The sequence below is a fragment of the Esox lucius genome, chromosome 17, assembly GCF_011004845.1.
Source record: "Esox lucius isolate fEsoLuc1 chromosome 17, fEsoLuc1.pri, whole genome shotgun sequence".
NCBI lineage: Eukaryota > Metazoa > Chordata > Actinopteri > Esociformes > Esocidae > Esox > Esox lucius.
This window is the reverse complement of record NC_047585.1, coordinates 3,926,222-3,940,108: the sequence shown is the minus strand read 5'-3', so window position 1 is coordinate 3,940,108 and position 13,887 is coordinate 3,926,222. Positions and strand designations below refer to the sequence as shown.

At 43.1% G+C, this 13,887-nt stretch overlaps 1 long non-coding RNA gene across 2 annotated transcripts; it reads right to left on the bottom strand.

Moving 5' to 3' along the window:
* Positions 1 to 2,966: 2,966 nt before the first annotated feature.
* Positions 2,967 to 11,310, bottom strand: LOC109616787. 2 transcript variants are annotated; one of them, XR_004574684.1, is made up of 9 exons: positions 11,272 to 11,310; positions 6,073 to 6,170; positions 5,760 to 5,915; positions 5,610 to 5,677; positions 5,429 to 5,500; positions 4,307 to 4,370; positions 3,855 to 4,219; positions 3,577 to 3,735; positions 2,967 to 3,169 (listed from the first exon to the last, which is right to left on the bottom strand). It is a non-coding gene; the product is annotated as an uncharacterized LOC109616787 (long non-coding RNA). The 2 variants fall into 2 exon arrangements; XR_002198047.3 differs by having other exon boundaries at positions 5,760 to 5,881.
* Between the last annotated feature and the right edge of the window lie 2,577 nt (positions 11,311 to 13,887).

Genomic DNA, 13,887 nt, shown 5'->3' with positions numbered 1-13,887 from the left:
TAAAACTGGACTAGGCCTCTCTAATAGCACCAAGGGTGTGCTGGAACCACTGAAGCTGGGAGAAAAGCTGATCGCTCTAACTTATTATGGTGCGGCTGTAATGAGTGGAAACTTCCGAGGGGTACAGACGCTAATGAAAGAGACATACCAAATGCCCAGTTTGTTCACTACTATACTCACCAGCTGAACCTGACCTTGCAGCAACTTTGTTCAGCAAGGATGAGCATCCTGAAGGTGTTTTTGCAGATTTAACGGCTTTTGCCACCTTTTTCTCTGGCGCTCCAAAACGTGTTGGAGCACTTGCTGAGGCAACACAGAGACGCATTCCAAGGCCTGTATGATGGAACTTTAAAAGTAGAACTGTCAATGCAGTTTTTTTTCCTCATGCCAGAAGTTGATGTTTTATTCAACACTCACATTCAAACTGTATTAGCAGTGCGCTCACCCATTTCAAGGAGAATGTCCAGAATATGTGGAAGCAAACTGATGAATGGACTGCCGCCGTTCCCGATGGAACAGACGAGCCAGGCCGACGAGTAACAAACACAGTGCTGGTGATGGAGGCATGCGACACAGTCATCTCCCAGCTGGAGCAGAGGTTTTCACAAAGTGACCACCTGATCGCTGCCAAGCTGGTTGACAGCTCGCTCTTCCAACAATTTGTCCTGTCATTCCCTACATCTGAGCTTGACTGTGCGGTGAAACTATGGCCTCTAGGAAACGAGGAATAGTTGAAGTCTGAGCTGACCACTCTGTATCGCCACACTGAGCTTCACACTGGTAAGATGGCCGTCTCTGTTAAGAACCATCCATGAGAACAACCGAGAGGAGGCTTTTGCTGAGACCGTCTCTCTGCTGAAAATTATCATAACAACACCTATGAGGACATCTGAGTCAGAGAGGAACTTTTCCACCTTGAAGAGGGCACAAACCTTCACTCGCAATACCATGGGACAGCTGTGACTCAACGCATTGGCCATGTTGTCCATCGAAAGCCAGCTGATTCATCAGCTACATGACTTCATTCCCACAGTCATCTAAATGTTTGCCCAGAGGAAGAACTGCCGTGCCACCTTTCTCTTCAAGAAAGGTTTTGTGGAGCCATGCTGTTTGTTGATGTGTTAAACAAACACATCAGTAGCAAGAGGGAGTTTTGTAGCTTTTCTGGTATGTATCCTATATTTTGAAATGGTTTTTGCCCCACCAATTTCTGACATATAAAAACGCCACTGGCTATCTAGTGAACATGAAACCATAATTGTGCTAGTTAACGCTGGCTGGAACAATAATGTGCGCATTTCGACCAGTTTGCACAAGCCTAAATCTAGCTAAAAGGAAAAATAATTGCTACGGTTCAGTCAAACAACCCACAATGCATGTTTTTATTTTTTATTTTGCAGATGACACCATGTTGTAACACTATTTTCCAGCAAGAAATGGAATCAAGGAGTAGCTTGTTAGCTTATTGTCTCAATCAAAGACTTTGGAGAAACTTTCCCAAAACTTATCTGAGCTCATACAAATAAAATAAACAAGAACATTGAATGTTTTTCTATGTAGTATAATTGTTTTGTCTGTCATCATCAAGTAACTTACACTTAGATTTCCTTGACTATCTAGCCAACTATCTAAATGTGGCGCTGTAACCTACTTGTCAAGTAGAAAGGTAGCCAACTCTGCATCACAGTTCACACAAACTTCAGCTCTCCCCATCAAATGCAAAATGTACCGTCTTTTGTATTATGCTCGCATTCCTTCAATTTTTTTAGTTTCTGGAGCGTTCAGTGTAGGCTACATGAACCCAAACAAAGCTTGTCATTAGCCTTCACCTCACACACCTTCAAGGAAGTACACGCCTACAAACATCCCGGCCTTCTACGTTTTACTTGCAACCATGGCACTGGGGATAGTGTTAGTCCTGACACTCTATGTAACGGTTGTTATCTGATATTTTAAATGATAAATGCTGCATAAGGCACCTTTAACAAACACACCTACTCTTTCCAGTATTGTCACGTTTTTAGATGAATACCCATTAATGAAACTATATAAATATCATGACCAGCTTTGGCATGCAAACTGCACTAAGAAATCAAAGCAAGGCAAGATGTCGAGTAGACGTAGATTTTTCTCTTCTGCTGATGTTTGAACGACGCTTCCCACTTCTCTGCCAACGTTTAGCTGACATTTTAATAGCTCTACAGCCGATATTTAATTGATCTACTGCCGACGTATAATAGCTCTACTGCCGACGTATAATAGCTCTACTGCCGACGTATAATAGCTCTACTGCCGATGTATAATAACTCTACTGCTGACGCATAATAGCTCTACTGCTGACGCATAATAGCTCTACTGCTGACGCATAATAGCTCTACTGCTGACGCATAATAGCTCTACTGCTGACGTATAATAGATCCACTGCTGATGTATAATAGATCCACTGCCGACGTATAATAGCTCTACTGCCGACGTATAATAGCTCTACTGCCGACGTATAATAGCTCTACTGCCGACGTATAATAGCTCTACTGCCGACGTATAATAGCTCTACTGCCGACGTATAATAGCTCTACTGCCGATGTATAATAACTCTACTGCTGACGCATAATAGCTCTACTGCTGACGCATAATAGCTCTACTGCTGACGCATAATAGCTCTACTGCTGACGCATAATAGCTCTACTGCTGACGCATAATAGCTCTACTGCTGACGTATAATAGATCCACTGCTGACGTATAATAGATCCTCTGCCGACGTATAATAGCTCTACTGCCGACGTATAATTGCTCTACTGCTGACGTATAATAGCTCTACTGCCAACGTATAATAGCTCTACTGCTGACGTATAATAGCTCTACTGCTGACGTAATACTGCTGACGTATAATAGCTCTACTGCTGATGTATAATAGACTGACTGCCGATATTTAATAGATCGACTGCTGACAAAGTGAAGTGACAAGATAAAGACTAAAGTATGAACTTTATTACTAAAAGTACCATTTTAGAAAAACAAAAAGCAACTTAAATAAAATGCCCAACAATTGTGCAAATTCTTCTTCTGCAGGTCTCGAGTCAGTCTTGGCTCAGCCTGAGGCAGTTCTGAACTGCCTTTTCAAACTTTGCCTCCATTATTTCTGGCAATCGTGGGTTTTTAAGATCAAAACCTGGAGACAAAATATGAAGGATTGCATTAAATATGGGCTGCATCCACATTTCCAATGATGAGTTGGTTTTGTCCACCACTATTTAATGAAAAATTATTATAAGTGTGTTTAACTTACACATAATAACGTCCAGGGGTTGGTAGTAACGCGTTATAACGCAAATGAGTAAAAGAGTACAGTTTCAGAAGAATCTGCACCACAGATTGATAATATAAATACAGTATTATATTTGTACTTTCTTAAACAATTTTTCCTTGTTGTTACTATGACGTTATAATGTCTTGAACAAAATATGTAACTAGTACTCAAGTACTTTTTTGACCAAGTACTCTTTTACTCTTACTTGAGTAGTTTTTGAGTAGTACTTCAACTTTTACTTGAGTACAGATTTTCAGTACTCTACCCACCCCTGATAACGTCTTTCACTGGCATTGACCGGATGCCAGTCTTCTGCCCCCTCCTGCACCAGTTCAACTGGGTTGCCATGTCCGGTGTCAAGACCTTCCCGCAACACGCCACACCGTCTGCTTAACATTCTGTCCCCCTCTGGAGGACAGTTTTGAGGTCTGAAATGCAAACAAAGCATTATTAATACTACACACTCATATAGCTGGTGATGAGGAGTACCTGATCCTCCTCCTCTTCCTCCCTCTGGGGTTGGAGGTCTGGAACTCTCCCACTTAACTGTATCTGTGAGCTTAAATGCTCCACCTTTTGATGAAGTTGTTCCATCTTGACCATGAGTATACTCATTAGTGTTTCCGTTGCCATTGGACAAAAGAGAACATATCATTATTAAATGAAATCCCAACGAATATCAAATTTAAAAAAAAACATTTGCCCACTACCCATATTACATAGAAATTGTTTGACATTTGTAGTGGCTGTTGCCACATAGGGGCAGCCAAAGTGTGCTGTGCTATTTGCTCGTTTAGGAGCGTTAATAGAGATGCATTTGGTGCAGTCATCATAATGCCTCAGTTAAACAACAAGTACCTGTACAGTTGTTTTGAACACTTTGCTCACAGGTCGGAAAACAAGGCCTTGGATCTATTAGAAGAGACAAGGACAGGAGTATCATTAAAAGTATAACAGGACTACAAGATTGTCGCTTTGTGTTATACTCATTCAACCTACTTCCTGGAGTGTTATTTTCTTCAATTTGAGGTAGGTTGGACCTCCACTCCTGGCCTCCAACTCACTGTTGGGACACAAATAGAAGATATGAAAATAGTGGTCAAGCTGTGTCACGGTCCAGGTGACATGCTCTGGTTTCCAAGCAGCCGAGGATCGTGACATGTCTATGTATGTTCATTGTGCACACCTGTGTTCTGGTAGGTTAATCACCTATGTCTATTTAAGTTCATCCTGCATCTGGCTCCAACTCTCTCTCTGGCTAGATGCTTTATGCGTGTTCAAATGCATACCTAGCAGTATACCGTTTCAAACCATCATCATCATCTTCTTCCACTTATGCGGGGCCAGGTCGCGGGGGCAGCAGTCTAAGCAGAGATGCCCAGACTTCCCTCTCCCTAGACACTTCCTCTAGCTCTTCCGGGGGGACACCGAGGCGTTCCCAGGCCAGCCGGGAGACATAGTCCCTCCAGCGTGTCCTAGGTCTTCCCCGGGGTCTCCTCTCGGTGGGACGGGCCCGGAACACCTTCCCAGGAAGGCGTTCAGGAGGCATCCGAAACAGATGCCCAAGCCACCTCAGCTGACCCCTCTCGATGTGGAGGAGCAGCGACTCTACTCTGAGCTCCTCCCGGGTGACCGAGCTTCTCACCCTATCTCTAAGGGATCGCCCAGCCACCCTGCAGAGAAAGCTCATTTCGGCCGCCTGTATCCGGGATATTGTCCTTTCGGTCATGACCCAAAGCTCATGCCCATAGGTGAGAGTAGGAACGTAGATTGACCGGTAAATCGAGAGCTTCGCCTTGCGGCTCAGCACTTTCTTCACCACGACAGACTGATACATCGACCGCATTACTGCAGAAGCTGCACCGATCCGTCTGTCAATCTCCCGTTCCATCCTTCCCTCACTCATGAACAAGACCCCTAGATACTTAAACTCCTCCACTTGAGGCAAGAACTCTCCACCAACCTGAAGTGGGCAAGCCACTCTTTTCCGACAGAGGACCGTTTCAAACCAACTACTTAATGTACAAACCATTGTAATTCAGTCCTGGTAAAGACTTAGACTAATCTGTGGTTACCCCAAAATGTGTTCGTATGTACATATCTAGGATTGTTTCTACTCACTCTCAGTAAACACGCCCCCCGGCCTTTGCCTAACTGCCGATGAGCTGATCTCCTGTTCATCCATCCAATTCACTGTTTTGATTGGATAAAGAAAAACAATGCAACTTTATTTTTAATAGGTTATATATATAAAAGGCAGAGTAAGTTCAACATTTATAAACCATCTGTAAGAAACACCTACGTCCTGGAAAGCCTGATGGTGGTCTGGCCTGTGAACCAGCTCCACTCAGATAGCTGGAACTGGGAGGGCTAGTGACTCAAAGAACAAATATCAAAATTAGTATCATGGTAATTCATATCTTTCCCTTTTGCCCCTCCTGTACAAGCTTACCAAAACACATTTTGGTGGTTTGTCTTCGGTCTCACACAAACTTGTAATGGAGGAGGGGCTTTAGGAGCAGCCTTCTTGATGTTCCTTTTTTTAGGGGAGAGTTTTAGTTGATCTTCCTCCTCCTCCGATGAGGCAGATGAGAAGGATGACATGAGTCTTTTTGGTCGATATATGGAAGAGCAACACATTTGTTGAAAAGGCTTTTTTTTTTTTACCAGATTATTTTAATCATATCTTTTACTAGACTAATTTTACTCATATATGACTATTTGATACTTTCCCAAGTCACAAAAGAACAGAAATATTTGCTCACTTGATAGGTTGTCGGACTCTTTGGCAGTCTTGCTCCTGGTCAGTGTTCAAGTCTCACATATGACTTTTCCCACCGCTCCGCAATCTTCTGAAAATAATCTTTAACACATGACAAGAACCATGCACAGTTAATGAAGGTAATAAAAATATTATGTATAATAAATACAGCTATACACTATTGACTGCAAAATTCCAAAGTAATATGTGCCACCAGCCTTTTCTTGAACAATCAGTGACTGTGCATCAATTGGCAGAGATGGATGATGATGCTGCAGTATTTTCAACAGCTTTGAGAAAGCAGCTTGCTTGATATATGGCTATAATGCCTGACAAATTAGCCCTCAAATTGTGACTCTTATCTTCACTTTCTGAGCTAGTGTCTGAATCAGTTGTACCAAAAAACTCCCCAGGCTTAGAGAACGATGCAGCACAATCCATAAAGTCCTCATCACAAGACATGTTACTGGGAACAGCACCAAAGTCTATTTCACAAGCGTGATTGACATAATCAATCTCAGAATTAATAGACATTAATTGCTCATCAACCCTTGCCTTTGCTCTCTGTCTACGTGTCCAATAGGAAGGTAGATTTGCCATTGTTTACAATGTGGGGAAATATATGTTGAAGACGTGCAAAAAAGTGTGTTCAAGCCATAATAAGGCTGTAGCAGCGAAGAGCACCAAGCGGTCTCCAGTGAAAACTACAGATGGCCATCTAGGAATGAAAAACAAAAAGCCTGCCATTAATTTAACAATCTGTGGCAGCTTGCAATTGTTTGGCAATAAGCCAGACCAAAAAGTAAAAACGTCAGCATGTGAAGGGTTTCCCCAGGCCACCACACGTCTATATTATTTTAGGCCTAGTCTACACAGGTATTTTAAAACAGGTTTTCTACTTCATTCTAAAAAACAATCCCACCCATATAAGCGCTGTTTAAAAAAAAATGCAAACACATGCTATTAAGCACAGTAAAAGAGCATGCCAAATACTGAGCAAACCTGTAGTATCGCCCATTGCAGAGCCATTTCCTGCCAACACATTCCTTTCTAACGTTCACACGTAAAGCCGACCTCCACTCGACGCTCTAAACTGCTTTCGATCTTCCGATCTTAGGCCGACATCAGCAAGACATATGTGTGCTATCTCGGAAGTGCCTTGGTCTCGAAGAAAGTCTAAAAACTATAATGTAAAGTCCCAAACCCACAATAGTGTGCAACGTTTCAGTGTCATCAAGGTAACGTGAAGAAGTTGCAAATTGCTGTCCCATTACTATTTATATTATTTTGAGCCATAGCAGCCTCGTGCACTCAATCACTTACCAGGTGACGTCAGTTAAATCTTTGAGGGTTCAGGGCTTAGGGGGGACATTGGGATTGGGCATTATAAACGCAACACTTTTGTTTTTGCCCCCATTTATCATGAGCTGAACTCAAAGATCTAATACTTTCTCTATGTACACAAAAGGCCTATTTCTCTCAAATATTGTTCACAAATCTGTCTCAATCTGTATTAGTGAGCACTTCTCCTTTGCCAAGATAATCCATCCACCTCACAGGTGTGGCATATCAAGATGCTGATTAGACAGCATGATTATTGCACAGGTGTGCCTTAGGCAGGCCACAATAAAAGCCCACACTAAAATGTGCAGTTCCATACAGCACATTCCCAGCACAAAGTCTTAGATCTTTGAGTTCAGCTCATGATAAATGGGGGCAAAAACAAAGATTTTGCAGCCTAGGCATATTTGACCAGAACAAATGACTGCAACACAACACCCTATTCAACAATCTGTATATGCATGAATGTCCAGTGAAGTGGAGGATCACAGGGACCTTGCTAAGTTGTTGTATGTTAGCCGGAGAGTTCTTCATGACTCAGAGAAAATCCTAGGATCTTTTGTACCTAGGGTCGTTATCTGAATTTGCCAAATGGTAACTCACAGGGTCTTCAATATACTATGGAAACTTTTATAGTGTAAAGGCTAGGTAGCAGCTAACCGCAACTAACAAGCTGAAGTTACAGTGTATCACAGACAACCTGAAAGGAAACTAAAATAATTGGTGGTATATGGAGTCGCTGTCTAGTCTCATTGCTAGTTGGCCCCAGACATCGTTAAAACTGTGAAATATACATAATTTCTACAATTTACAATGGTTCACAAGCTTTCTCTCTTAACAAGACTCTGGAAACTAACCATCTCGAACCTTCCTCTCTCCCCCCACCCAAAAAAACCAGAATGTATCCTCAAAACAACATTCTTAGTCTCAAGCCTCTCCTCTCCTCATCTCTCCACTCCCTTTACTCTCCCTCCAATCCACTAAGCCAGCCCAGACATACCTCCGGGCAACAAGTTCTTAAATATACTTAAATAAATAACAAATGATGTTAATTTAGCTAGCAAAACTTAGCGTAGCCCATTTTAGGCATAACGTAGCCCATTTGAGGCATACGTTGGATAAATCCAATGCATACACAAGACCAAATGTTGTGCATCTGCTTGTACACTGTAGTGCTGCATGCCAATCGCAGCATTCCAATTAAATTGAATTAACTTCCGGTGTATCACGGCACACTGACGCTGCAGGTCTGATGATCACACCTACAGCGTCAAAGCAGAAAGCTTGCAGAACATTTCGGCTATGTAATTACTCAGAACACAATAATTCTCCACAGATGTTGCTTGCTGCTTTTTATAAAATGGAGAGAATCATTTTCGCTGAGCATATTGTGGGTCAAGTAGCTACCTACGTAGGCTACCAATGATTGGCTAGCAGCAGATTGCTAACATAACCATATGGTTTTTAGAGTTTCTTTTAGAGTTTTCATCACACTATCAGCCTCAAATTTCTCATGAAAACTCAATCCAATAAAAATTGTGAAAGCAGGTTACGTAACATGGGCTTTATTACAAGCCCTTTACTTTAGATTGTTTAGTTCATAATTCAAGTTACAGCATTAAATCACTACAAATCAAATTTTTCTTACTGGAGACAAAGGACCAGGGGTTCAACTTGTCAAATGAAATTCCGGTCCTACCATCTGGAACAGTTAATTGTATTGGCATTGGTCCCATGTAACGGATTACAATAAACGGATATCTTGACTTTGATATACAATAATGTCAATGCCCTTTTTGAAGATTTTCATTTACTTTTCAACTATGTTTTGAAACAATAAAAAACATAAATAAAAAATAAATAACAGAATTTTGGATTATGTTCAGATAAAAAGTCAGATTCTGGAAGATTAAAGGTTATTGGATACATTTTTATCACTCTGACAGACCTTTAGTGTGTAATGTAGAGTTGTAGCCCAATCCTATTGAAGTAGAAAGCAATGGTTTAGAAACCCTTACAAAGGTACATCAGGTAAAATGCGAATTCAGTTTTTGGCCAGCTATGTAAACTCTAACACTGATTGATCCCGCAAAAGAAGTTCAGTTGGTTATAGGCTATTCCTATGTCTTTTCCTATGTAATTGCATTATTAACTGCTGGCTATAACACCACGCCGACTGACTCAAGAGTAGTCTACTGTACACAAGGCGGCGTTTATCGGTAGTAACAAGGAAGCAGGGAGGTGCTGAGCAAGTATCTAACAGCTTAATTAGAAGGCATGATTAAAGTTCAAATCTGTGAAGGTTAAATCACTGAGCCGTGAGACAGGCATGAAGTTAGGGCAAACCCTGATTATGTAGATCTATTTGTTGGAACATCCAAATCACACCATTGAAATCATGGAACACTTGTTTAGGTCTCCCCTTTAGAATAAAACCATCCCCAAGGTTGTGTGATAGATGGTTGATATTTGAGAGTGGATACGATATTGACCAGTGCAAGTGTATGCCAATTAGTCTATAGAGAAACTGAGAGGGATTTTTGGAAAGTGAATAGGCTTCAAAAACAGCGTGTCTTTGTGGGTCTCTCCCGGGGATCTGATGGGGATGACATGTTGATTTCAACAACACTGCATAGGTTCAAAACGAAAGGAATTGGGGGAAAATATGATTCTCGTAGCCATTCTCGTAGCCTATTCACTTCGCGAAAATGACGTGTTTTTCTGAAAACTCCTCTCGGTTTTTCGATACCTTATTCACAGAGATGGGGACAAGTCACACATGGTCAAGTCCAAGCAAGTCTCAAGTCTAAACCATCAAGTCTCGAGTCAAGTCACAAGTCACAGTTCAGATAAATCAAGCAAGTCAAGTCAAGGGTTCACCCTAAGCAAGTCAAGTCGAGTCCTTATAAGTTTCAAGTCAAGTCAAGTCACAGTACTAAAGAAATGAACACACACACACTGTCCTCTGTTTCTGACGTGCGATAGGTGCGAAGCTCGATTTCAAAATCAAATATTTTTCTCCTCCGCGGTACAATTTTTTGGGGGGACGAAGCGGAAGGATCTTGAATCAGCCTGAAGGGGTTGTATTCGCTATAACAACCGCCTCGCTATACCTTATCCCGCTTATTACATGGCTACCTACCAAATAAATCTATAATTTCACACAAAATATTGATTTCAAAAGGAATTTATTGATTTAAAAACGATTGTATTGCTTCCTCTAAAGAAAATAGTCCGTTCCGTCTCTGGTTAGAATCCTGCTGCGTCAATTGCAACGCGCTGTTTTTCAAGGCAACGGTCTGTTATCAAGAAATAACACGCATTCTGCACTGGAATTTAGCCAATCCATGTAATAAGGGCTAATAATAACAACAACCTTATAAACTAATTATTGTGACTGAAAAACTGCCTAATATGTAATTACGTTGTAATTATTCTTGTCTGTATGAGTAAAAAAAAAACTCTTCGAAATGTTTAGGTGCTAATCACATCGGTGCCTCCATGTTAGCCTTTCATACAATAAAGTTAATGCTTTTTAGTTTCCACACGCAGTCCACAAACACTTGAAAATGCCCACATTTAATACAGACATTATAGCCTACGTGTAATAATATACATGCCCGCTCGTTTTAAGATGCCCAACAACATTAAAATTCAGGCTATGCCACTGTTATAGTCAAATTTCCTTACATCTATTTACCAGACGTATTCAGTAATGATAATGGTCACATTTCTAACAAGAAAAAAACCCAAACATAATATGCAATCAAGGCCAAATTATGACAAACAAAAGATTAATTAATTACATTAGTAACTTAATCGTAATAGAGTGAAACTGAATATAAAGAGATTACTTTCTTACCTTTCCTTGTGGTTCTTAAAATAACGAATGAAATTTGACGTTGTTGCATATTTTGCATCTGGCAAATATTTTTTTATTCACACGGTTCAGTTCAAAGTCCTTGTATACAAACGATACTATTTGTGGAGCTCGACTAACGTTACTGTCTGTCATGTTTTGCGCGGTTTGAATTGTGCAGCGTTAAAGGCACATACGCTGATTAGTGGTGCTGATGTCACAACATGTAAAATAATTTTATTGCTGTTTGTTTATTATAAGTTCAAGTCATTGTCGACTCTTCCACTTCAAGTCAAGTCAAGTCTCAAGTAACTTGTTCTCAAGTCAAAGTCAAGTCAAGTCATTTTCATACTTTAATCAAGCAAGTCACAAGTCCTGAAAATTGTGACTCGACTCGAGTCAAGTCATGTGACTTGAGTCCCCCACCTCTGCTTATTCATGTCACCAATGCTCAAACGATGCATGTGCTTAATCGAGGAATAGTGATTTGCAAAATGGGGATGTGCCAAGGATCTAAAAGAGCACTCACCGTCTTCACAGTGGGATTCTATCTGCTGCGCTGAGCTTGATTGAACATTTGAATGTTAGCCCCCCCCCCCCCATTAGCTTAATGACAAATAAATACAGAAATAAATAAATACAGAAATAAAATAATACAGAAATAAATACAGAAATAAAAGAATACGGAAATGAATACAGAAATAAATGTCATAAATCTCACGATCACCTATGTCATAGTTCCGCTACGCCACACTGAGCTTCTGGGAGAAGAAGGCACAGGGACGGAGCGTGTTACGACTCCCCGTCCGTTGGGAGAGGATGGCACCAAGCCCACAGTCGGATGCCTCCACCTCCACGATGAACTGGAGCGACGGGTCGGGATGGGCCAGGACCGCTCCGCCTCCGCGGTCCACCGCAACCGGGTCGCGCCCCCCCTTCTAGGGGGAGGTGATCGGAGCCGCAACCTGGCTAAAGCCCCGGATAAACCTGTAGTAATTTGAGAAGCCTAAAAATCGTTGCACGTCCTTCACCGTGGTTGGGGTCGGCCAATTACGCACGGCGTCAATGTGATGCTCCTCCATAGCCACACCTGTGCTGGAAAAACGATACCCCAGGAAGGACACAGACGACTGGAAAAACAGACACTTCTCGGCTTTCACGTACAGGTCATGCTCCAGCAGTCTTACAAGCACCCTGCGTACCAACGAGACATGCTCAGCGCGGGTGGTTGTGTATATCAAGATGTCATCGATATACACCACCACGCCCTCGCACAACATGTCCCGGAACACATCGTTGACAAAGGATTGAAAGACTGATGGAGCATTCATCAAACCGTACTGCATTACTAAATATTCATAATGGCCACTCATCCCCTTCCCGGATACGTACCAGGTTATAGGCATTCCTGAGGTCTAATTTGGTGAAAAAGCGGGCGCCGTGCATCCTCTCCACCTCCGCAGAGATCAAAGGGAGAGGGTAGCGGAACGGAATGGTGATCTTGTTCAGCGCCCGGTAATCGATGCACGGGCGCAAACCACCGTCCTTCTTTTTCACAAAAAAGAAACTTGAGGAGACCTGTGACTTGGAGGGCCTAATGTATCCCTGTTCCAGTGCTTCCTTAACGTATGCGGCCATGGCCTCCGTTTTGGTACGGGACAGTGGATACACGTGACCCCTAGGGAGTGCGGCTCCGTCAATGAGGTCTATCGCACAATCCCCGGCCTGTGTGGAGGTAATACAGTGGCCTTCGTTTTGGAAAAAAACGCAGCCAAGCGTATACGGGGGGAATTGGCACGGCGGGAGCACTGTCTGGACTCTCCACCGAGGTCGAGCCAACGGAAACACCCACACACCTACCTTGACACGCGACCACCCCGAAATACCCTGACTAGACCAGGAGATAACAGGGTCATGTAGGGACAACCAGGGGAAGGGGAAGGAGAGCGGAAGGAGAGGGATAGTGCATTGGGTGACCAAACCCGACCCTTGTGGCCGGTTGTCCAAAGCTCTCACGGGTAGGGGGGTGGCAAGGACTTGAAGGGAAATGCACGAGCGTAGAGCGAAGGACTTATCCATGAAATTCCCAGCTGCGCCTGAATCTATCAGCGCCTTACACTGGGAAAGCAACAGAAAACCGGGGAACTCAACAGGGACAGTGCACAGAGAGAGAGGAGAGGCAAGTGGTGAATGGGCATGTGCTACCTGGGGTGATGCGGAAGTGCCATGCCAGTCGCCTCTCGACTCGGGGAGGGAGGTGTGATGTGGTGCGGTGGTACGGCCTCGCCACCTTTTGGAGGCATTCCACACCTGTCCTCCCCGACCTCTGCTCGGGAGCGCAGCCGCCCCCAGGTCCATGGGGACGGCGGTGTCAGGTTGACAGGGCGGAACGGGCGTCCTCGGGCAGCCAGCAGGTTGTCGAGATGGATGGATATGTCTACCAGTTGGTCGAGGGATAGGGACACGTCCCGACAAGCCAGCTCCCTCCGGACGTCCTCGGGAAGGCTGTATTGGTTGATTGGTCGACTCGTTCCACCCTGAACCCGCTGCCAGGGTCCGGAACTGCAGTGCAAACTCCTGCGCCGATCTCGTCCCCTGCCATAGATGGAACAGCCGTTC